Source organism: Felis catus, chromosome D2 (genome assembly GCF_018350175.1).
Source record: "Felis catus isolate Fca126 chromosome D2, F.catus_Fca126_mat1.0, whole genome shotgun sequence".
NCBI classification, from domain to species: Eukaryota; Metazoa; Chordata; class Mammalia; order Carnivora; family Felidae; genus Felis; species Felis catus.
Genome location: NC_058378.1, coordinates 13,843,541 through 13,866,207, shown reverse-complemented (window position 1 = coordinate 13,866,207; position 22,667 = coordinate 13,843,541). Strand labels below are relative to the sequence as shown.

The 22,667-nt window shown below is 48.4% G+C and overlaps 2 long non-coding RNA genes across 13 annotated transcripts in view; one reads left to right on the top strand and one right to left on the bottom strand.

Annotated features, from left to right (window-relative positions):
• Positions 1-230: 230 nt before the first annotated feature.
• The window catches only part of LOC102902342, a 57,621-nt gene continuing 35,184 nt past the window's right edge, over positions 231-22,667 (bottom strand). For 7 of the 12 annotated variants that reach the window (XR_006586875.1, XR_006586877.1, XR_006586874.1 and 4 more), the window contains 3 exons: positions 16,250-16,367; positions 15,752-15,937; positions 231-4,910 (listed from right to left, as the gene is read on the bottom strand). This is a non-coding gene — a long non-coding RNA (uncharacterized LOC102902342). The other 5 variants (XR_006586880.1, XR_006586882.1, XR_006586879.1 and 2 more) reach the window with 5 other exon arrangements.
• Positions 4,839-7,202, top strand: LOC123380747. Its single transcript, XR_006586886.1, has 2 exons — positions 4,839-5,574; positions 5,900-7,202. It is a non-coding gene; the product is annotated as an uncharacterized LOC123380747 (long non-coding RNA).

The following is a 22,667-nucleotide window of genomic DNA, read 5'->3' as shown; positions in this document are numbered from 1 at the left end:
AGACAGCTGGGGGTTGGCCCTTTTGAGGGACGGCCCAGGACGTATTTGGGCAACGTGAGTCCTTAATTCCGAAAGTTAAAATTATTCTAAGTCCCGGGGATGTCAGGTACAGCATGGTGACTACAGTTAATAACACTGTACTGCATATTTGAAAGTTGTTAAGGGAATAAGTCTTAAAAGTTCCCATCATCCCAAGAAAAAAGAAAAAAAAAGAAACCTCTGTAATTATGTGTGGTGAAAGATGTGAGTTAGGTTTATTGCGGTGATCGTTTCGCAATACATACAAATATCGAATCATTATGCGTACCTGAAGCTAAAACCATGTCGTATGTCAGTGCCTGAACATAAAATAAGGTAACTCTGTGATTTCCATGATGGACAGGCACTCGAATAACCCAAAGGGCAGATAATAATATAGTAAAAGTTGTCAGACCTGAAAATGAGGCTATGATGTTTTATATAGAAGCTTTGGCTTTCAAATTATACGTTTAACTAGATCAACACATAAATTGTCTCCTGGTTGAAAGCATCCGACACGGAACGGATGTGACCATGTGCATCCTGGGTGACAGCAAGTCCCTCCGTGTGACGGAGGAAACACTGGTGCCCTGGATGAAGCACCGAGCTGGACAAATCCGGCTGTCTGATTGATGAGCCCCGATCGGTGCTTTCTGTGAGGCTGTCTCCTCATCTGTGAGGTGGGGACGAAAACAGTACAGAGCTTCTAGGGCTGCTATGGGAACGTGTAAGTCACCACGTTCTTGCACAGGGGCTGCTATGGAGTCAGGATGGAACGCACTTAACACGGCGTCTGGCGTCTTAGAAAACATCCATGACATCATTTCTTGGTTTGTTGACTGACTGATCGATTGTAACTCACCGGAAAACAGACAGATGTTTGTTTGGAGTACGAACAGGGGTGAAGTTTTGTCCTTCATCACTCCCTATGGTTCTCTGCACCAGTCGGTTGAGTAAGTGCCCCGCCTGACTCAGCAGCAATTCTGTGTCAGTGCCATCTGTGGCTTCCCTCGGTGTGGACGGACAGCACCTTGCACGGTTGTGCGTGCAAACTCACGCCGCCGTTTATATTAGAACACAATGCTAGGGGCGCCTGGGTGGCTCAGTCAGTTAAGCATCCGACTCTTGGTTTCGGCTCAAGTCACGATCTCATGGCTCGTGGGTTCGAGCCCCGCATCGGGCTCTGCGCTGACAGTGTGGAGCCTGCTTGGGATTCTCTCTCCTCCCCCCCTGCCGCCTCTGCCCCTCCCCTGCTCGCTCGCTCTCAAATAAACTTTAAAAGAAAAAGAACACAGTGCTAACCCCCCGACCCGCTGCCAGCGTTTGGTCACACGGAGGAGACTGGTCCCAGAATTCCAAAGAGTAAATTGAGAGCCTTTTAAGGAAAAGTCTGTGGGATATAAAATAAAAATGCCTTCGGGGATCGACCTACAGCGATACCTCCAGGTGTGGCGGGGAGGAGAAGACTCACTTGGGGCAGACTGCTGGACGAATGGAGCTCGTGAGCGTGTTAATCGGTGGGGGAAGTGCTTCTAAACGTCATTCAGTAATGCGGCCCTTGCCTGGTCCACCGAGACGCTAGGTGCCAACATCTCCGTGTAACTGAACGCAGAACCGCCGAGATTCCAGACCCTCAACACGCCCGCCAGAGGTGCCGTGTATGCATCCAAGCGCATCAGTGAATCCTTCTAGGATAGTCTCTCCTCTGGTGTCCAAGCCAAAGAGAAAACCTGTTCCCAGACCGAGCAGGGCTTTCAGAAACTAGGTGACTATTCACCAAGGAGACATTGAGGACATTTGCCTGCAAATAATTGTGATAGAAAAGAATCAATTAGGGCCCCATCTGCAGTTCGTTAATACGATCCGTTGGAAAAGGAGGCCAGATTCACCAAGTCAGTCCGAAAGGCTAAAAATAGGACTAATGTGAGCCTGGCCCAGTGCACTGAAGGCAATAAAAAGATCTCTACATCTGCTAGAGCAGGAGTCCCTGGACACTCCCTGACTCTTTACTACTTATCCTCAGTGGTAATTGGGAAGGGAGGCATTTATCTGCTTTCCAGAAAAAGCAAAAAACATTCCATGAGGATCACTGTGGCCAAAAATATCATCCTGTGCTGATGCAGGAGAATCAACAGAGGTTGTTTTCTTATAGCACAAATCTCCTTCTAAATTGTCCGAAGGAATACATCTCCCTCGAAAAGATTTACGAGTCACTTGGGCAGCAATTGCCAAGGTGCGGTGGGGCAACGATCACGCCTTTTTTTTTTTAAAGGAGTTTATTTATTGTGACGTGTTTATTCCAAAGAATATAAACACACCCAACCTGTGACTCCAAGGCTTTGCCGTCTGCAGAGATGGAAACAAGGAAATCAGAGGTGGCACACGAACGTTTGAAAACTGGAAAATACTCTCCTAGGGCCGAAGCCGGTTGGGTTCCCATGGCTTGGACAAGTGATGTGTGCACAGAATCATTTTCACAGCCTCGCTGAACACAGAACCCGCGAGATCTCCAAACGCCCAGTGAAAACCCGTGAAGTTGCAAGGACCACTTGGTTTTCTCCCTACATTAAGAAGTCTTCATCCAAATGACCTGAGCGACAGTATAGGATTCCTTTTCGGATCGCCAATCTCTGGGCCCAGATCTCTGAAGTTGAACCAAGCGTACCCCATGCCCCGGAGGGGACAAGAAAGAGCGTTTTACCTTTTTGAACCAGCTAGAGGCTACGGGCACAAGGAAGGAGTTCCTGAAGACTTTTGACAACTTACTCCACCCCCAGGCCCTTATCCTCGTTTTCTGAACCACAGCCATTCACATCCTGGGATGTTGAGGGGATGCCCCGGTAGGAGGCACGCGGACCCTGGGTGCACCCGGATGGGACTGCGATTTCACAGGACACCTGAAATCTGGTGGGGAGGTCAGCTTGGGGAGTTAGCCATCAACTCACACGGAGAAAAGAGGGGTTTGGTGCCTTTTTACTTCGCACTAAACCTCTCATCTCTGGTTAAAGAAACTGTGGCTCATTCCACGATGGAATACTATTGAGTTAGAGCAGATGCGAAAGCAGAGAAAAAGAAAAAGGAGTTGTGGAATAACACGTTAGCATGATTCGCTTTTGTGCAAAAGGAGAGGACTTAAATATGCTTGTGTATAAACGTAGAGTGTTTCTGGAAAGATTTACCGAAAGCGTTAACGATAGTTGCTTATCCAACAACGGTAAGAGAGGGGGCACCGAGTGTGGGGAGAAGGCTTTTAAGTTCCACTTTAGAGCCATCTGTGTGTTGGCAATTTTTGCAATGATCTCTACCGCTTTGATAACAAAGGCCTTTTCAAAGATAGCAAACAATGGGAAAATAGTCCAAAGCTTGGGTCGATGCCCCCGGAATTTTAGTCCATGGGACGTTTGGTAGAGTGAGCGGTTCACTTGCATTTACAACATAATCACAGTACGTAATGCACGTTACCTAATAATCATCATGACGGAGACCAGCATTCCCATATTAACCACAATCCAGCACGCACGTTGCATAACAGTCTCACGTAAGAAACCTCTTTCTGCAGAAGCACAGGATGGACACGTGGGCGTGAGCTTCGATCGCCCCGGCTCCAGCTGATGAGACAGCCCCTGTCCCTCTGGCTGTAATCACAGCCCCCGATCCACGTCAGGCACTGGCTGAGTCGCATCGCAGACATCAGCTCTCGTCTTCCTGGTAACTCTCGGCTGTTGGTTCCACGTCTCTGTTTACAGACGAGGAAATCGAAGCTTTGAAAGTTTACCCCATTATTGTGACAGCGACACTGGCCCCCTCCCGGCCACAGCACGAAGTTCTCCCTCGGATTACGTTTCCCCATCCTCCCGACAATGAAACGTGAGTAGAAGTGAGGTGCGTCGTTTGAGGCTCATGTAACCTGCGCTTTCGCTCACCCTCCCCGCGGAGATCTCCGAGGCCCTAGGGGTCGGCGAGCCTGGGCTCCTGAATCGCCACCTGAGGACGGTCACCCACTGTCCTGAACTGGACGTAAATATCAGTGCTAAGGCTGCGACATCGGAGGGGTTCTTTGTTACTGCTGCCCGTGTTACCCTAAGTAATGCAAAGTGCCAGAATGCAGTTGGATTTCAAAGGAGAGAGGGCTGGGCCAGGACGCTGGGGCCATTCGCCTGCAAAGCACGCTCCCTTCCCGCCATGCTGAAATGCTCCCAAGCCATACCGTGTAGCTACTCAGCTCATCTGTGGCCTTAGCCAGCCGCCGGCCCATCGTGGGGCCTGGGACCCAAGCCAAGAGGCGAAACGATAGGGGCCAGGGCAGACGGCACCCCAGCCATGCAACAGCTCCCCGGCTACCTTTCTCTGCACAGAAGAGGAGGGGGCGGGGGGCCCGGGGCGGGGGGCTCCCAGACAGGCTGCGGTTCATCAGCAGTGTCTTCGGGAATCGCTCCGCCAGAGAAGGCTCTGATGCCAGCTTCACCTCCCGTCTTCCTCCATCGCCTGCCTCGGCCCCTGCTCTGCGACGGCTGACACGCAAAGCGCTGTGCTTCCAACCGCTTTCCCTCTGGGAAGCCGTGGGCCTGGTCGGCGACGGCCTTCTTGTCTACTCGTTCCCCCCCCCCCCCGCCCGTTTCTGGTCACAGACGGAGGGATGTGATGAGCCACCGAGAATCCGAGGAGGAGGCGGTCTAGTGGGAGTCGGGATCAGAGCTCCAAAAATATTCTGTATTTCAGAAGCTGTCTTATCCCCTGCGTGGCTGGGTGGCCCAGAGAGATCCGTTGTCCGGTGAGGGGCCCTCGTAATCAGCTGCAGGGAACAGAAAAGCCATCATCTTTGGAGAACACGGGATGTGGCTTCGATTTTGGGTGTATCTTTGGCTCCTTTGTTTAGGCGTGGTCCCGGCAAGCTAAAAAGAGATATATACCACACAAATAAGGAGAGAGAAGCAAGGAGAAAAAACATTCGAGGGGGTCTTTGCTGACCTTCCGGGGGGTGGGGGTACCTTAGAGGAAGGCTCAGTTCTTGGGCTATCCGTTAGCCACTGCTCTGCCCGCCCGCACAGCTTCCCGGCACCCTCCGTGAGAGAGCGGCGTGCTGGTGATAGACCTCACATCTGTGCAAGGCCCCGGGGGAGTCAGCTCAGACCACGTCAGCTCTCCGTGCATGACTTCCATGAGGACAGCATGGCTGGCCGGTGGTCAAAAACCAGAAGCGAGGCCCAAACCCTGGAGACAAAGGCGGAACTGTCCGGTCCAAACCAACCATAGCCACTGGGGAATGAGAACAACGTGCTTATGTGGTAAGCCCTGCCGAGAGATACTTTTCTAATATTTTCCAAGACCTCAGCTTTCTTTTCTTTTTTTTCTAATAAAATCCTACGCAAGACAATGTTACGCGGCAGTTGCTTCACCAACGTTGCATCACATTCTCACTGGCAGTATTAGCGTTTAACCATCCTAGAAAACCAGGATATTTGTATCCTGAAAACGCAAGTCATTAATTTCCTCTTTCAGTTCTAAGTGTTTCACTGGTACCTCCAGAAGCTTCTGTGAAATCCGGTAAGAAGAAAGGTAATCGATAATGTTATTTTCGGGGGCACCTGGGTGGCCCAGTTGGTTGGGCATCCGGCTTCGGCTCAGGGCACGATCTCACGGTTCATGAGTTTGAGCCCCGCTTCAGGCTCCGGGCTGACAGCTCAGAGCCTGGAGCCCGCTTCGGATTCTGTGTCTCCCTCTCTCTCTCTCTGCCCCTCCTTCACACTCTGTCTCTCTCCCCTTCTCTCAAAAATAAATAAACATTTAAAAAACTTTTTTTTAAAATAATGTTATTTTAGGACAAAACACTGTATTAAAAATTTTTTTTTAAAGAAAAGCATTTTTTTTGTCTCCATTCTAGTTGTTTAAAGAACTGCAATCATTGGGAATATTTCTTGGTTAAGTAGCACGAGCGCATATATCAGCGGTATCCTTTTCCTGTTTCTGACAACGTAACTTTCCGTACGTTGGCGCACTCCCTAGCCTGACAACAGATACCTCCTCCAGTTTGTAGGACACAGTCACACTTTGTTCCAGACTCCCTGGAAGGCACTGACGAGCCGGCGGTGATCAGCTCAGCCCTCGTGGACCTTATGCTCTGCTGGAATGAAGAGATGAACCCCAAGAAGCCGAGCTGCCGTATCGACTCGTACTCGGCAGACCACCCTTGCTGCCTAAGGTACAGCATTTCAGCTGCATATCCACGTGCCCCAGAAACACAGTGGGAAACCTGAGCCAGCCTTCCTCGTGACTTCAGGCCTTGCCCCGACTCCAGTGGAGACAAGCCAAAATGTTTCAGCTCCCAACCCAGGGCAGATCTCAAATATGACACGTGACTCAAAAGCAGTCGGTGAGATATGGCCCCTTCGGCGAGGGTCTGATTGGTTCCAGAGGAAAGAGTTTAGACAGCCCGGCTCAGAGCACACGTCTGGAGGGGAGTCCTCGGGGCCTGGGTTTCTGGCAGGCCTCCGGGCTCAGGGACTAGCAGGGCTCGCTACGTGCTCACCCGTGAAGCGCTGTGAGACACGCAGCCCGTGGAAGCCAGCGGGGCTGGTCCCACCTGCAAGCTGCTCACCTCACTCCACCACCCCCTGAGGGGGGGAGGCTGGAACATGTTTCCAGGGAGTGGCAGCCTCTTAAGGCTATAATAATGTCGATCAACTCGAATGGACTAAAATCACAACACTGTGATGGGGTCTTCAAGAAAAGATACTAAAATGGTCGCGTTATCGGAGAGCCGAGCACGCTAAAGTTGACCGTCTTTACTCTGGGCCAAGCCAAGTGGTGAGTCAGTCAGGGACAAGGCTGACATTTTCTTTTCAGCAAGTCATATTTCCTTCCATTAAAAAAAGTAATGGAGAAGCCAGACCCCAAACGACAAACGCTGTAAGATTCCACTTCTACGAGCTCCTGAGAGGAGTCAAATTCATCGAGACAGAAAGGAGACTGGTGGCCGCCAGAGGCTGGTGGGTGAGGGGTGGAAATGGGGAGTTTAGCGTTTCATGGGGACAGACTTTCAGTTGGGAAGATAAGAAAGTTCTGGAGATGGACGGTAGCTGATGGTTGCCCACGGTGGGAGCGTCCTTAATGCCACTTAAAAAATGGTTAAAGTGGTAAATTTGCGTTCTGTATATTTTATCGCAATAAAAAAAGTTATGGAAATATTCGCTCTGATTCTTTAATTAGATCCTTTGAAGATGAATTGTGTTCTGTTTAGCATTTTCTTTCTGTATGTGGGCTGGCCTTTCCACAAGGCATCAGACAGAGACTCTTGAGGACAGAGACTATTATTTATCCTTTGAGCCCCTCAGCACCAGTACAAATCCCTAATATATAATGTGGGACAAATGTTATTTGAAAGAAAAAAAAAAAAGAATGAACAAATGGACCCAGCATTGCCTCATCAGCAAAGGTCATGTCACGGCACCGTGTTTTTTCTAAAAACACGTTCACAGAACAGTAACAACAACAACAAAGACAAAGGACATTATTGAGTGTTTTGCATTCAGAGTAATTAAGATTCTCAATCCAAAAAAAAAAAAAAATTGTTAAATACACATATGTAGTCATAGTGAAAGTTTCCTGCCTACATTTCCCATAAAGCTCTTACTTCACTCTAATAAGAGGTAGGAGTGATGAACGAATGAATGGCTTATCCTTCCTGGTCCACGGAGTTAGATTTTCCCCATCTGGATATCAGAGCATTCCATGCAGAGAAAGAGAGTGTCCTGCTGGTCCCTGAGGAAATAAAGGAAGCACCTAAAGTTGGTCCAGCATCAACGTCCCTTTCCGGGGCAGCTCCCTCCTCTGGGTGAGACAGGAAGTGATCACTGGCCGCCCTCCCACTGACTCAGCCGTGAAACCTTTACAGTAATTCGACTTCACTACACTGATGCTTCCTTGGGCGAAGACTTTCTCGTTTTCTGGTAAAGCAGATCTCTGAGGCGCGAGAAACCCAACAGCGAGAGAAAGGAACAACAGAAAGCAATGCTTGCCTTACTCAAAGCCAGAGAGCATGGATGGCGGAGAGAACTGAGACGCCTTTCTCCCTCCGCTTTCTTTTCAGTGCTGAGCAACCCTCCCAGTGTCCTCAAATTCCTAAGGGTTTTTTTTTTTAAATCTCACATTTTGGTACTAAATAAATCCAACCATTTGTGCACTCTAGTCCTTTTTAGCAAAGAGTGCGTTAGCTGTTTTCTCTGCAGAACAAAACCAAAACCCCATCCAAATGAAAAACGGCACACAAAAACAAGGGATGTCTTCTGATCAGTGCAGTAGAATTGCCATGAATTCGGTCAGGGTTCCTGGCCTGCTTCACCATTTTTTTTTTTTTTTTTTTTTGGTGGCATTAAGTACATTCACGATGCTGTGCAGCCATCACCGCCATCCGTCTCTAACGTTTGGGGAGATCTCAAAACATGTAATCATGGTGAGAAAGCTTTTTCTGGGCTCAGAAATTCGGAATGACAGAAACTATCATTTGTGGCATTATCATGGAGGAGAATCTGAAAAACCTCCGGCCACAAAATACCTAGATATGCTGTACAAAAATAACACACACGGTTTTAAAAGCACAGCTGAGATCAGTAAAGGAAATCCCTGAGGCCAAAGCGGGCCGAACACCGGAGCAGGTGCGGACACTTTGGCTGCCTGTGCAGAGGGAGGCCCTGGCAGGGAACAAAGTCACCTTGAGCTTCAGAACCACAGGCCATGCTTCACGCAGCCTTGGGGTTTAAACTGACACACCTGTATGTTCTAGAAAGTCCATGCTGATTAGATAGCATCAAAAGAGTCCCAATCTAGTAATATCACAGGGGCACTTGCTGAAGCAAATGAGAAACTTCTCTATGGAAACAGATCCCCAGCCTCGGCCACACAAGATTCCCATAGTGCACGTTCTTTGAAACGGAAGTTCACAATCAAAAACTACAAAATGCTTCAAGGGACGTGAGCACGAAGAGCCAGAGCCAACAAACACGGCAGGCAGTAATGAACCTCAGGAACCCCCGAGAACATCAGATAATGAAGCTCTCAGAAGAGGCTATAAATTATGCCTAAATGAATTTAAAAATATAAAAGGGAGGATCAAAATTATAAGCAAATAATCAGACTCTATTTAAAATTAAAAAAAAAAAACAAAAGACCCAGGGGCACCTGGGCAGCTCAGTCGGTTAAATGTCTGGCTCAGGTCATGGTCTCACGGTTCACGGGTTCGAGCCCCAAATCAGGCTCTGCACTGACAACTCAGAGCCTGGAGCCTGCTTTGGATTCTGTGTCTCCCTCTCTCTCTCTGTCCCTCCCCCGCTCACGTGCACGCTTTCTCTCTCTCTCTCAAAAAACGAATAAACATGAAAACATTTTAAAAACCAAATTTGAAAAATGACCAAATATAACTTCTAGAAATGAAATGTGCATCATTAAAAACAAAAACGTAACGAGTGGGTTTTAAAGATCAGCTTAGACAGCTAAAGAGAGCATTGTGACCCAGGAAATGGTTTGGCAGGGGATCACCTGGAGTACAGCGCACAGAGACAAAGAGATTTTCAAAATGAAAGAGAAGTTGAAGACATGGAAGATGAACAAGAAGCTCTAGCAGGTATCACACTGGAGTTCCAGGAAGACAGGAGCAAGAGGCGATATTTGAAAGACAGGGGCTGAGAGTTTTCTAGGGCAGGATGGAAATCAGATTTCAGGAAGCAAAACTGGTTCAAAGCCAGATAGACAAAACTAGACACAGTTCAAGGAAAAATTGCCAAAGGGAAAATCCAAGAGCAGAGAGTTGGGGGGGTGGGGGGATGGGGGTGGGGGTAGCTTGACATAGACTTTTCTATAGCGACGATGGAAGCCAGAAGTCAGTGGAACATTTTCAAAGCACTGAGAGATACAGGATGAGCTTACTCGGTTTACAAGCTAAACATAACAAAGGAACAAACTCAGGCGGTCACAGATCCTGCTCAGGGTTAGTTGTAAAAAGGTACTTCTGTAGGAATGACAGACTTCATGGGGATGTGATCTGCACAGGGTCACTGCTCTTGGCCCAACACTCGGCGGTCACCAACCTGGAATTCTTGATCATATTGAACAAGGAGGCCTGCCCTCCCGTTTTTCACTGGAGCCTACGAATTATGCAGCTGGTCTTGTTGGCAGGCCCCGAGGGCCTTGTACCACTCAGGAGCAAGCAAGCAACATCCTACACAATGTGTGGTCAAGTTCTTTAAAACAAAGCAAGCATTCTGCAGAAAAATCGAAGTCTTGTAGCTTGAAAGACAAAAAAGGACTCATGCAAATATATCTGACGGAGTTTCTCAACTACAAGCGCTCGTGTCCCTTGTACATGGGGAGAGAAGGGGAAACCAAGCTCTGTCAGGGAAATTACCAGAAAGGAGTGAGAAAGTCACCAAAAAGCAAACACCTGTTAAGCCAGGTGACTTGTATGCATGCACCAAGGAGCCGTGCAAAATCCAGTGGCTAGAGAGAGCTGATGTTGGTGGAAAGAAAACTCTTTCTCTTAAATCTTCAATAGGAACACTCCACGGCATCACTGGTGAAGTCTAGATAGTGGTCCAAATCAGACAGCTGGAAACACACTAACGCCCATCAATACAACCTAGAGGAAGTCCCTCCTCTGCTCCTTCGAATTAGACAAGGACCTTATAACAGGTAACGACGAGGAAAGGCTGCTGTAAAAAGTGTCACGGTGCATCCCGTTTAGTTCTCTCATTATCAGAAGATTCTGGTAATATAAGAAGGTGCCTTTAAAGGCAGTACTGGTATGAACCTATCTGATTCATTATTTTTTCAAAGGCTCAAGTTTATGACTTTAAATGATAGGGGGCTCTACCCATTAAAATAGCTTTTCACAGTTTCCCTGACTTTTGAAGAAATGCAGAGTTAATTAAACCCTGTGTATCGTATTTGCAGCCATCTTGGTCCATTAGGCGAAAGAAAAAAAAAAGTATCAGACGTCTAATAGAAAGTACCATGTCTCGGTCTAAAAATTCAGAGTTGCAAAATACATAGGCTCGTAATATCAGAATTAAAATGGAAACTTTTCAACTGCAGTTTCTGAGGTTATGTGGGTGGGAGAGAGTAAGACGGTGAGCCACAGTGAAGTGGCAGACGAGAGAGAGAGACAGAGACACAGACAGAGACACAGAGACAGAAAGAGAGGATGATGGATGCAAGTCTATACTGGGTTCTGGGGTCCTGGGGGCCATGTCTGTAGTTTTTCACTGGGGATAGTTTTTTGGGGAATGGCCTGTGACTGTCCTCATTGAGGTAGCAAGTGAAAGTTTCCTAGGATATGAAACTAACAAGCATTAGTAAATTACCCAATTGGGTATAAATGCTGAGCTCCTTTCAGTGAGCCATCCTCATGCTGGAAGGGGGGAGTGTGGAGAGTCCTTTGGAAGCCTGGCACCATAATGTAACTCTTCGGTAGTCCCAGACACTCCCTCCCAGATGGGACCTCTATCCTGCACAGCATGGCATAAGGAGTAGAAATTGGGGAGTGGGCGGGATGAGTTCAGAAAGGGGGCTCCAAATTGGCTGCACCTAAGCATCCCCAGCGCCCACACACGCCTGATTCTCACTCATTCCCTCCTTCCCCCAGAGAACTCTCTGAAATTGGCTCTCTTGGCCGGTTTCTTTCCCTCCCGAGACAAGCTATGGTAGGAGGTGGGGTCACTGGCACATCGGAGGGATAAACAAGGATGTCTGAGCTCAGGACTTGCTAAAGACACCAATAATGGCCTTCTCATCGCGGCCTCCGCCTCCATGCTTAGCCTCTTCCTCCTTCGAAGATTCCTCCCGTTTGGCTTTGATGGCCCAACGTCCACTCCTTCCTCTTTCGGCTTTTGTACAGCATCTTGAGTAAACGATGATGCTACGATCCAGTGTGGGCTTCTCTGCGTGCTTTGGGGATGTACGTTTTGTGGAAATAACAAAAAGAACCTGTTTCTGCTGGTTTCCCATGCAAAGAAGACTAAGGTTTGGCAGTGGTTTGCTTATTGGTCTCTAGCCGGTTGGCCTAAGATGTGTGCCTCCATCAGAAGGAGCACCCCACCTCTCCCAGGCCAATGAATCTGACCTAATTGAAATACGGGATAAGCACACTGCAAATATACTAAGGAGAAGAGAAGAGGACAAGGTAACAAGTCCTTAGGACAATGGAGATAAAGGGAAGAAAGGATGGTGACTTCACTGGTGGTGCATTCTAGAAGAGTCCCTGGCTAACACCCTTCTCCCATGCAGGGTCCCCTTGTGAGGATGGCAACCCAGGGACTAACAGCCAAAGTTTCCAAGTCAAGATCTTTTAAAGAGCTGGTGCACAGTGGGCCAAAAAGGACATTTTTTCAAAACGCGGTACAGGTACACAGGAGACGTCTAAACACTTCCAGAACATTCCAGGTAGCACCGATCAGAAAGCAAGTTCACCCTCCTGCTTACTGCTTATTTATATTTAGTATATTTACTGAATGTGCCTCTTGCACTACAGCCCCTGGGCATGTAGGAGGAATGATAATTTTTTTTTTTTTTTTTTTTTTGAAAAGGGCAGTCCCTGCTCTTAGGACTTAGGGCCCATCATCTGCAAATGCATGCCAACGCAAGCCAATTCCGGGGATCATTTTGTATGCCTGCGTGCCTTTTTTCCTACCAAAGTTTCTGGGAATGGCTGCATGAATGTGATCTGAAAGAGGGCTTCTGCAGTCAAGGCTTCCACAACCTAACATAAGAGGGAAAATTCTGGGCAGACCGGCTAAACTAATCCTATTTAGGCAGAGACTTATAGAGATAGAGGAGATGTGTCTACACAGTCACAAACACAGCCTGCCAAGGGACAAGTGGGTTGTTAAATATCATTTTTAAGCTAAAGAAAATCTCTTTAAAATGCACATTGTGAGGAGCTTAGTACAAAGATCCAAAGCCATAGGAATTGCATCTTGAAAAATGCACAGGAGGGGTGCCTGGGGGGCTCAATCAGTTAAGCGTCCAGTTTTTGATTTCAGCTCAGGTCATGATCTCACGGTTCGCGGGATCGAGCCCCAAATCGGGGTCCGTGCTGGGCGTGGAGCCTGCCTGAGATTCTCTTGCTCTCTCCTTCTGCCCCTCCCCTGCTCGCTCTCTCTCGAAAAAATAAAGAAATAAACATAAATAAAAATAAAAATGCACAGATGGCAAAGCAGAGAACTACATAGATTTGATATTTTGGTAGAAAACTTTGAGGACTGCGCCAGCGAAGGGAAGGCTGAATTAGCACATCGACGCTGTTCCAGCCTGGCCCCTGCGAGTTCCCGGGTGGCCCACCCAGACCAGAATAGTTGTCTGCAGGAAAGGTAGATCACGGCGTTCCCAGCAGCTGGCACACTGCCAACCTCCACTTCCCAGTCTTTCACTCTCCCTCCTACCCATGACCTGAAGCAGGAGGAACAGAGAAGGAAAGGTGGGGCTGGAGGACACGGGGGCTCACGGCAGAACCGAGGCCACCCTGTGACCTCTCAAAGGAAGAGTGATTAAGAACCGTGGCCCTGCGTTTGAATCCTGCCATCCCTTCGGGACGCTTCCAGTTCCAACAGCCACTACCTGCGGCTGTTTTCCAGAGCACTGCCCGCAGGCCATTAGACAGCTTTGCCTGCCTACAGAAGGAACCAGGAAAACGTGGGAGCGGTTAAGGAGCAGCCCTTACCCAATGACCGATGGCTGATGACAGGATTAAAGCCCGCATCCCCAGGCCTCCAGTGGGAGCAGCCCCGAGGGGCCCGCACTTCGGAAATCCCGTGGGCAGAGTCTGCAGGGCGCAGTGCAAGATGAAAATGCAAGTCCCTTGTTCCAAAGTTGTTAAGAATTTCAAGACAGCAACAGCAGAGCGTCAGCCCAAGCACAGGGCCCTCCTGAGCACGGGGCCCCGCACGAGCACAGGGTGCACACCCACGAACCCAGCCCAGCCCGTGGGATTAGGTGGAACCCATCAGCCCAGGGACTTCTCGGAGATGGCCCCTGCTTGGCTCGCTTCCCGGTCCAGCTGCTCTCTCAGCAGATTTCTCCAGGAATCACTTCCCTAACACATCCCCTGCCTGTGAGTCCTCATCTCGGGGTCTGCTTCTGGGAGCCTGACCTGAGACAGGACCTCAGGTGTGCTCCCTGAACTTCTTGAAACCTCAGTTTCCTTCATCGGTAAAGATGGGAGGAAAACAGAGTCTCTTGTTGAGGTGCTGGGAGAATCCCGTGAGATAATGCGTGGAAAGTGTTCAGCACCGTGTCGGGCCATGAATGCTAGCTAACATCATTTTTGTTATAATGACCAACAAAATTGAGTGCCCTTGCCTTCACAAAGGGACTCTGGGTACGTAGAATCCCGCCTGTTCCCTCTGTCCCCTGTGCTTGGAAGACCACACCTGAGCCTATGGCCCAAGTTTTGTCACTAAGGTTTGACAAAGATAGAGGCATCTGAGAGGGGAAGCAAAGAAGTCCCTTTGACAAGATAATTAGAACAGAGTGACTCTGATGTAAGGGTGTTGATCGCCCTAGCTAGCTTGGCCAAAATGAATTACATGTACGATGAGATTACTTGACAAGATCCTTCTAGAAGTGCTAGGTGTCATCAGCCCCGGAAGTTCTTCTGAGACAAGAGAGATGAATGCGAGGCCACCGTGGATAGCAGAAGTTGTTGGAAGAGGACAAGAGTGAGTAGCCTTCTCTTTATTGTCACCCGCATGCCTGAACTGTCAACACCACAGCCTAAGCAGACATCTTGTTGGAAATCCTACCTTTTCTCACACAGGGGGTTGGTGCTGACCTTAAGAATTTCCCAAAGGCCATAATTGGCCTCCCTCTCCAGCCTCTCAGACTTGTCTAGGCCAAGGTGGGGTACAGGGATCGAGCCCCTCCCATAGGAATCACTTGTGCTTTGGAAAGCATCTCCATCCATTGGAACGCATATCCCTCAAACACACAATCACAAGACCCCAGTGACAGGCAAGACTCTATCCAAGCCAAGACTTTCTTAACCACTTAGAACCCAACAAAAGAAAGGCCTTTGGGACAGCCGAAGTTGGTTTCACTGTATCAGGCGTGTATTGACTGACCTGGTCGGCCCTCCCTCTGTGGGAGGCATCTGAGGATACCAAAATACCTGAGACACAGCCCTGCCCTCAAAGTGGCTCACAGGTTCATCCAACTGGGTCAGGGAAACCCAACTTTTCTCTGACGTGGGAAGACGTGGGTTTTGGATGACCAGCCCACATCACATGGCACGCAGATGAGGAATCGCCCCTGCCCTTAGCCCTTTGCTTCTTGATTCCTGATATGACATATGGAAATGGATGGCTGGGGCAGGCTCCTCCCCTACCCCGCACCCAGGCATTCCACACTGTTGCTGTTCATATCAAAAGAACAGCCATGGCATCCCTGGTTACTTCCCGGCGTAGGGCAGGCAGTGACTGACCGAATGAATGAATGAATCCATCAATTAATCGGCCAGTCAACCCACTAACCAACAAAGATACTTGGGAGTGCATTTCCTCAAAGAAACAACACTGTGGGTGGCGAGTGGCCCCAAGGCAGCCCCACACCCTGACTCTAGCACCAACACAGCTGAGATGCAGCTGGGAACAACTGGTCCATTTCAACTCTACTCAGCATACTCCTCTCCACGAACTCCGGGAGCCCAGCTGCAGTCTCACGTGGTAGGCTTGCTTCACGAACGGGTCCCTACCTGACTTTTCCTGGCCAAGGCTTGCCCAGAACAGAAGGCGGTGCTTTGAATCAGCAGGGCTTCGAGTTAAGGTGCTTCTGAGGCTTGGCGAGGGGCCCGGAGAGACAGCCAGACTCACTGAGGGGCAGCTCTATTTCACGGAGCAGCCTTGTCCAGAGGACGTTTGGGTTTCATTGGACTTCTCACCTAGAATAAGGTCCAAGTGCTTCTCACTGTAATGCGGCACTATGAGACATCTGTCACCATTCTGGAAAGGCTATTTTTTCCCCCTTTGATTTGCTTCACAGCATGGGCTGTTGTTGCAGCTAATTGGGGTGGGTAAATCATGGCCAGTGCCACGTGCAATCTTCCCTCCCGGGACTCTCTCAGACACCAGCAGAGTCCCTCAGAGGCACTCTTGTCCCCGGGAGTACTCTCGGCCATTCCCTTGTATCCCTGCTTGTCAACCGGTCTCCACACCAGCCCCCCCGCAAGCAGCGCTTTCTGTGTCTTGCTCACCTGATCAGAGCCCCGGGATTGGATGCGCCTCACCATCCCCGCAGGTGGGGACACCGTCGCTGCTCCTGAAAGTGGGTAACTGCCAACTCCTGGCCGTGACACGTCAGAAAACGGTTCCCTGTAAATAGCGAATTGGAAGCACTATACCCACCATTCAGAGCCGTCGCCAGAACCGTCACGCGCATCCAGCCCAGATCCTGGCATGAGGTAGATGTTTTCTGTCGTACCTTCGAAGCAGTGGCACACGGTAGGATGGATAAGCCTCCTGCTGGAAGGAGGTGCCTCGTGCTTGGAGATGTGGTTTTCCTTTCCGACCTACCAACCACCAGTATGTAGAGATCCGAGCTCAGGACCAGGATCAGAATTTCGGAATTCTCAGATTCAAGTCATTACTCGCACGCCATAAGGATCATAGAAGAGGTACCTGCATTGCAGAAATTCTGCAGAGGGGGCTCTTGGGTGGCTCAGTCGGTTAAGCGTATGACTTTGGCTCAGGTCGTGATCTCACGGTTCACGAGCTCCAAGCCCCGTGTCGGGCTCTGTGCTGACAGCTCAGGGCCTGGAGTCTGTTTCGGATTCTGTCTCCCAATCTCTCTGCCCCTCCCCCACTTGTACTGTCTCTCTCTTTCTCTCTTTCTCAAAAATAAATTAAAACCTTAAAAAAAAATTCTGCAGAGGATTCTATAGTTCTCGGACACCTTCACTTGCATTCTGGCCCCCTATTTAACAGAAGCCATTTGCCGCCGAAGAAGTTCATTACTGAAGCTCATAAATACAATTTTTCCCTTGTATAAGTCAGGGTTCTCCAGAGGAACAGACCAACAGGGTGTGTGGAGAGAGAGAGAAAAGGATTTATTTTAAGGGAACTGGCTCACATGATTGCTGGCAGGTCTGAAATCTGCAGGGCAGACTGGCAAACTGAAGGCCCAGTGAAGAGTTACTTTTGCAGTCTCAAGTCTTGAGGTAGAAATCCTTCTTCCTTGGGAACCTCAGGGCTTTCTCTCTTAAGGCCTTCAACTGATTAGATGAGGCCCACCCACGTTACGAAGGGCCATCTGCCTTCTTCAAACTCTACTGATTTAAATGTTATTTGTACCTAAAAAATACCATCACAGTGACATCTAAACTAGTATTGGGGTACCATAGCCTATCCTGGTTCATACGTAAAATTAACCATCACATCCCTTTAGTATTTGTAATCCTTGTCACTGAGCCAGGTTGACGTACAGAGGAATGAAGCGTCAGAGATGGGGCAGAGAAACTTATAGGGCAAAGCTTCTTTCAAAATGTAAGCTCCTCACTGACTCTAAGCTACCAGAAGGAAGGGGCATGTCAGATTGGATTCTGATCTCCACCTCCAGGCCCAGGGCGCCTGAGAGATGCTTCACGAACAGTGAGTGCATGTTAGCCTCGGGATCTGAACGAGCCCGGACCCCCATTCCAGCCCTGCGGCAGATGGGCTGTGTGGCCTCGTTCTGATTACTGAACTCCGTGCCTCGTTTTCTCGTATGGAAACAGGAATAATAAAGTGAGAACCCTAATCCATATGAAGATTAGGTAAACGAGTGTTTGTAAAATGCTTACACCGATATCTAGGTGTTTGTTAATAGAATACACCTCTTCCCCCAGCTCTGGGCCACAGATGATATTGCATTGGCCATTTAGTGGCACCACTGCCCCCAGAAGTTTGAGCTTGTTCTCATCAAGCCTGATGGAAGGTCCTTGCATCCCCTGGTCCACGACAAGAGTACAGGGTGCCAGGCGAGGACCCCTGGTCCTGAGCGCACCTGCCTGCCCACACACAGCCCAGGTGCTGATCACGAAATACAGCCATCCTGCCAGGGAATTCTGCCCAGGACACACGGTCCTCACAAGCCGTAACCACTCGCAACCACCGGGAAGAGTAGAACACCGCAGAACAAAGATTTGCCTTTCTCTTTGCGAGAAATGTAGAATGAATGACCTCCTCTCTCTAGATGGCCATTTTCCCTGTCTCACTACTTTGAGTTTGCTCAAGGATGGTGTTGGACCTAGGCTGATCATTTAATTCCGTATAATTTTTATTAGTAACGGTGATCAGAATAATGGTCCTGGCTTCATCCATCAACCTTGCATTCAACTCAATTTTATTTTTTTTCTAAATTTTTTTTTAATCTTTACTTATTTTTGAGAGAGAGAGAGAGAGAGAGTGGGCTGGGACCCCTCAGTTCCACTAGCAGAGGCGGCAGCAGTAGCAGGGGTGGGGTGGGGGCAGGGCTAGGGGTGGGGAGGTGCCGCTAATTCAAAATGGCGGGAGATGAGAAACAACAGAATGGACCTGTCTGGAGAACACAGGCTCTTTCACGGTAGAATTCATCCTTCAAACCAAAATCTAATGGGAGCCAAGTAGGTGAAGGCCGAGCTGTTTTTATTTAAGCAAAGGTGGAGGGGGTGGGGGCAGGAGGTAGGGCTCTGCTTCTGTCTGCTCCCTAGACCCTGCATCGACCACTTGCCTGCTGAATGGCCTTAGGCAAGGTAACTGCCCCTCTGGGCCTTCATTCTTTCGCCCTCGAAGCAGAGAGAATGCTTCAGAGGACTATGTAGGAGAGTGAATAAAATGGCATACAGACAGCACCAAGCATAATGCACAGGACTTACTAACAGTTCCTACCCCTCCTCTTACCTGGGGTGAGTGAGGTGAAGAGGAAGCTAAACTTTGTTCCCTAAAAGGCTCCCGAACTCCAAGTCCTTGTCTGGATAAACTATATGGGAGACCCCAAAGGCATCAGGGTGTCGGGGCTGGGTCTGCCTTAGACCCCAACCGAGACAGAACAGAGAGTGGTAGTGTCCCTCACGGGGTCATAGGTCACCTGTTAATTCCATCTGCCTTCCGTCTCCAAGGGAGCAGAGGAGTGCTATTCCCTCCTCTGTGTTCTGAGATCCCTCCACCGATGGGCTCTGGTGGGTGTCCCCGAGAGCTAAGGACCCACGACCCTAGGTGGCCAGTGTCCCCGCAGTTCTCTGGGTTTGGGAGCCAGCAAGAACCTTGCTCCTCACTGCCGTCGGTCTTGGGCATTTTCCTTCTGTGCTCTGGGGCTCGAAGGAACACAACCACATGCAAGTTCAGCACAGATTTTTCTCCACGGAACTGGCTCAGCTGTTACACCTTCTAAATCTCGGTCCAAAATGAAGCTTCCGAAATTGGATTCCGCCCCCCAGTTCCACTTTACTGAAGGCAGTTCAGTAAATCTCAGGAGGTACACTCTTCAGCCCTCCCACCCCAACCATGAACTTCCCCAAACCCCCTGGTGGCTGCCTTCTTGTCATTGCTGAAATATCCATTTGGGATAATTCCCCAAACCACATTGTTATTCTTTAAATTAAAGTCTTCCTGGAGCACCTGGGTGGCTCAGTCGGTGAAGCGTCCGACCCTTGATTTCAGCTCCGGTCATGATCTCACAGTTTATGGGATTGAGCCCCGGGTCAGGCTCTGCACTGACAGCATGGAACCTGTCTGGGATTCTCTCTCTGCCTTCCCTGCTCGTGAGGGCTTTGTCTCTCAAAATAAATAAATAACCATTTAATTAATTAATTAATTAATTAAAGGCTTTCTGGCAAAAACAACTACAAACAACGAGTTCATTAACATAGCCCGGTACACAACTAACATACTGGATGACAGCAATACTTAGATATACAAATAGCAATCAGGTGGAGAGGAAAACGGCATATCCTTCAAGAGATTTTTTTTTCAATAGCAACACAACAAAATATCTGCAAAAAACTTAAGATTCAGGCAAAATGTCTCAGAGAAAAACCTTTAAGAAATTAAAAGAAGGGGCATATGGCTGACTCAGTCGGTTAAGCATCCGACTCTCGATTTTGGCTCAAGTCACGATCCCGAGGTCATGAGATCAAGCCTCACATCAGTCTCCTCCCTGGGCATGGAAACTGCTGGAGATTCTCAATCTCCCTCTCTCTCTGCCCCTCTTCAACTCACGAGCTCGCTCTGTCTCTCTCTCTCTCTCTTGCTCTCTCAAATAAAAAAGAAAAGAAAGAAAGGTAAAGAAATGCAAAAGAAGAGTAGAACCAACGCAACACATGCCATGTTCTAACAGAGAGAAATTCACAATCATGTCAATATCCCCGTGACAATTAACACCATCATATCAGTTATGTTAATTAATAAACAATGTGATTTCGATATAAATATCAACTTTTTTTAGACTAAATAAGCAGATTCTAAAATTCATATGGCAAATGAAGCAAACAAGAAGGGCCAGGAAAAGAAAAAGGAAAAGAAAACAGAGCAAAGGGGGAAAAGGGAAGGAATGAGAAGAAACAACCATCCCATGTATCAAAGTGCATCACAGAGGCTCAATAATGACAACAGCACTGTACCTGCTAATGGACAGCCCAGTCAATGGAGTAAACTATAAATAGACCCAGTTCTGGTCCGAAATTCGGTAAATTACGAAGTCGACACGTCTAATCATTGGGGAATAGGCCAATAGATGACGTCAAGATGATTGAAAAAGAGTTAAGGATACCAGATCATACCTCATATTTTGCCGCAGCATCAACTCTAAAGGGATCAAAGAGGGCTGCCTGGGCGGCTCAGTCAATTAAGTGTCCGATATCAACTCAGGTCATGATCATGTGGTTCGTGAGTTCCAGGCCCACATCGGGCTTTGTGCTGACAGCTTGGAGCCTGGAGCCTGCTTCAGATTCTGTGTCTCCCTCTCCCTAAACCTCCCCTGCTTGTGCTCTCTCTCTCTCTCTCTCTCTCTCTCTCAATAAGAAATAACAAACATTAAAAAAACTTTAAAAAGGGATCAAAGATATAAAGTACTTAGATATAAAAGTACAAAGATATATAAGTACTTAGAAGAAAACACGTCAAATTCCTCTAGAACCTTGGAGTATGGTTCTCTTTTATCAGAATCCGTTAAAAAAGAAAAAGACATTGCAGTATTCTACCACCTAATTTTTAAAAAACGTATACCTACACACACAACATAAGCAAAATCAAAAGACAAGAACACGGGGTAAATATTTGCAAGCCCTGTCACAGAGAGCTAATCTTTCCTTAACATAAAAGGAGCTCCTAGAAAGTAGTTAAGGAAAAGGATCAAGCCAACAATGCAATTTTTTTTTAAATTTTTTTTCAATGTTTATTTATTTTTGGGACAGAGAGAGACAGAGCATGAACGGGGGAGGGGCAGAGAGAGAGGGAGACACAGAATCGGAAACAGGCTCCAGGCTCTGAGCCATCAGCCCAGAGCCCGACGCGGGGCTCGAACTCACGGACTGCGAGATCGTGACCTGGCTGAAGTCGGACGCTTAACCGACTGCGCCACCCAGGCGCCCCCAACAATGCAATTTTTGCTTAGATGGGCAAAGGCTACGGGTGCAGAGGCAGCTCCTAGAAAAGGAAAGGCAACGGCTCCTCGGAGAACGGAATGAGGCTCAGGCCCACTTTAATGAGAGAAAATGCAAATTAAAACTGCATTGGGATGTCTCTGCAGCGAGGCTGCGGGGAAGAGGTCTCTCCTCGATTCCCAGGGGCTGCGTATATCGCACAACCCCATTCAGAGTATCCGGAAAGCCTTGTAAATATCATAAACACACTCACTTGTGACCCAACAGTCCTACTTGCCGGAATTCATCCCACAGACGTACCTGCACATACAGGAAATGTCCTGGGTGGCACTGTTTGTAGTAGCCAAACCTTGGAAGCAACCCAAGGGTCCATCAGTGGGAAACTAGTTAAACAAATTTATGGTGTGTCCATAAATAGGACACTATAAAAGCTGTAAAAATGAATGGAGACACTCTTTAGGCACTGATTTGAAAGATCTCCAAGATATACAATTAAGTGAGGAGAACAAAGTCCAAACCCATTTGCGTAGAATGCTTTTGTCAGCCTTGTCACAAGGGTATTCTGCTGTCGCTTCAATTTGCACTTTTCCTAACCTAAGTGAGATGGTGGGTCCTTCCCGTTCTTTTATGACCATTTGTATTTCCTTTTCTTTAAAAAAAATTTTTTTTAATGTTTATTTATTTTTGAGAGAGAGAGAGAGAGAGACAGTGTGAGAGGGGGAGGGGCAGAGAGAGAGGGAGACACAGAATCCGAAGTAGCCTCCAGGCTCCGAGCTGTCGGCACAGAGCCCAAAGTGGGGCTCGAACTCACGAGCCGTGAGATCATGACCTGAGCCGAAGTAGGACGCTTAACCGACTGAGCCACCCTGGCACCCCTGAACTTCCCTATCTGTGAAAGGAGGAAAGAAAAAGAAAATGCTCGTGTGCATGCACACACACACACACACACACACACACACAGAGGCATGATAAAAATGCCCAAGAAACTACTTGGGTTGGGTTGAAGGGAGCAAGGGTAGAAGTCTAGCTTTTTTGAGTGTTGATTTTTGAACCAAGA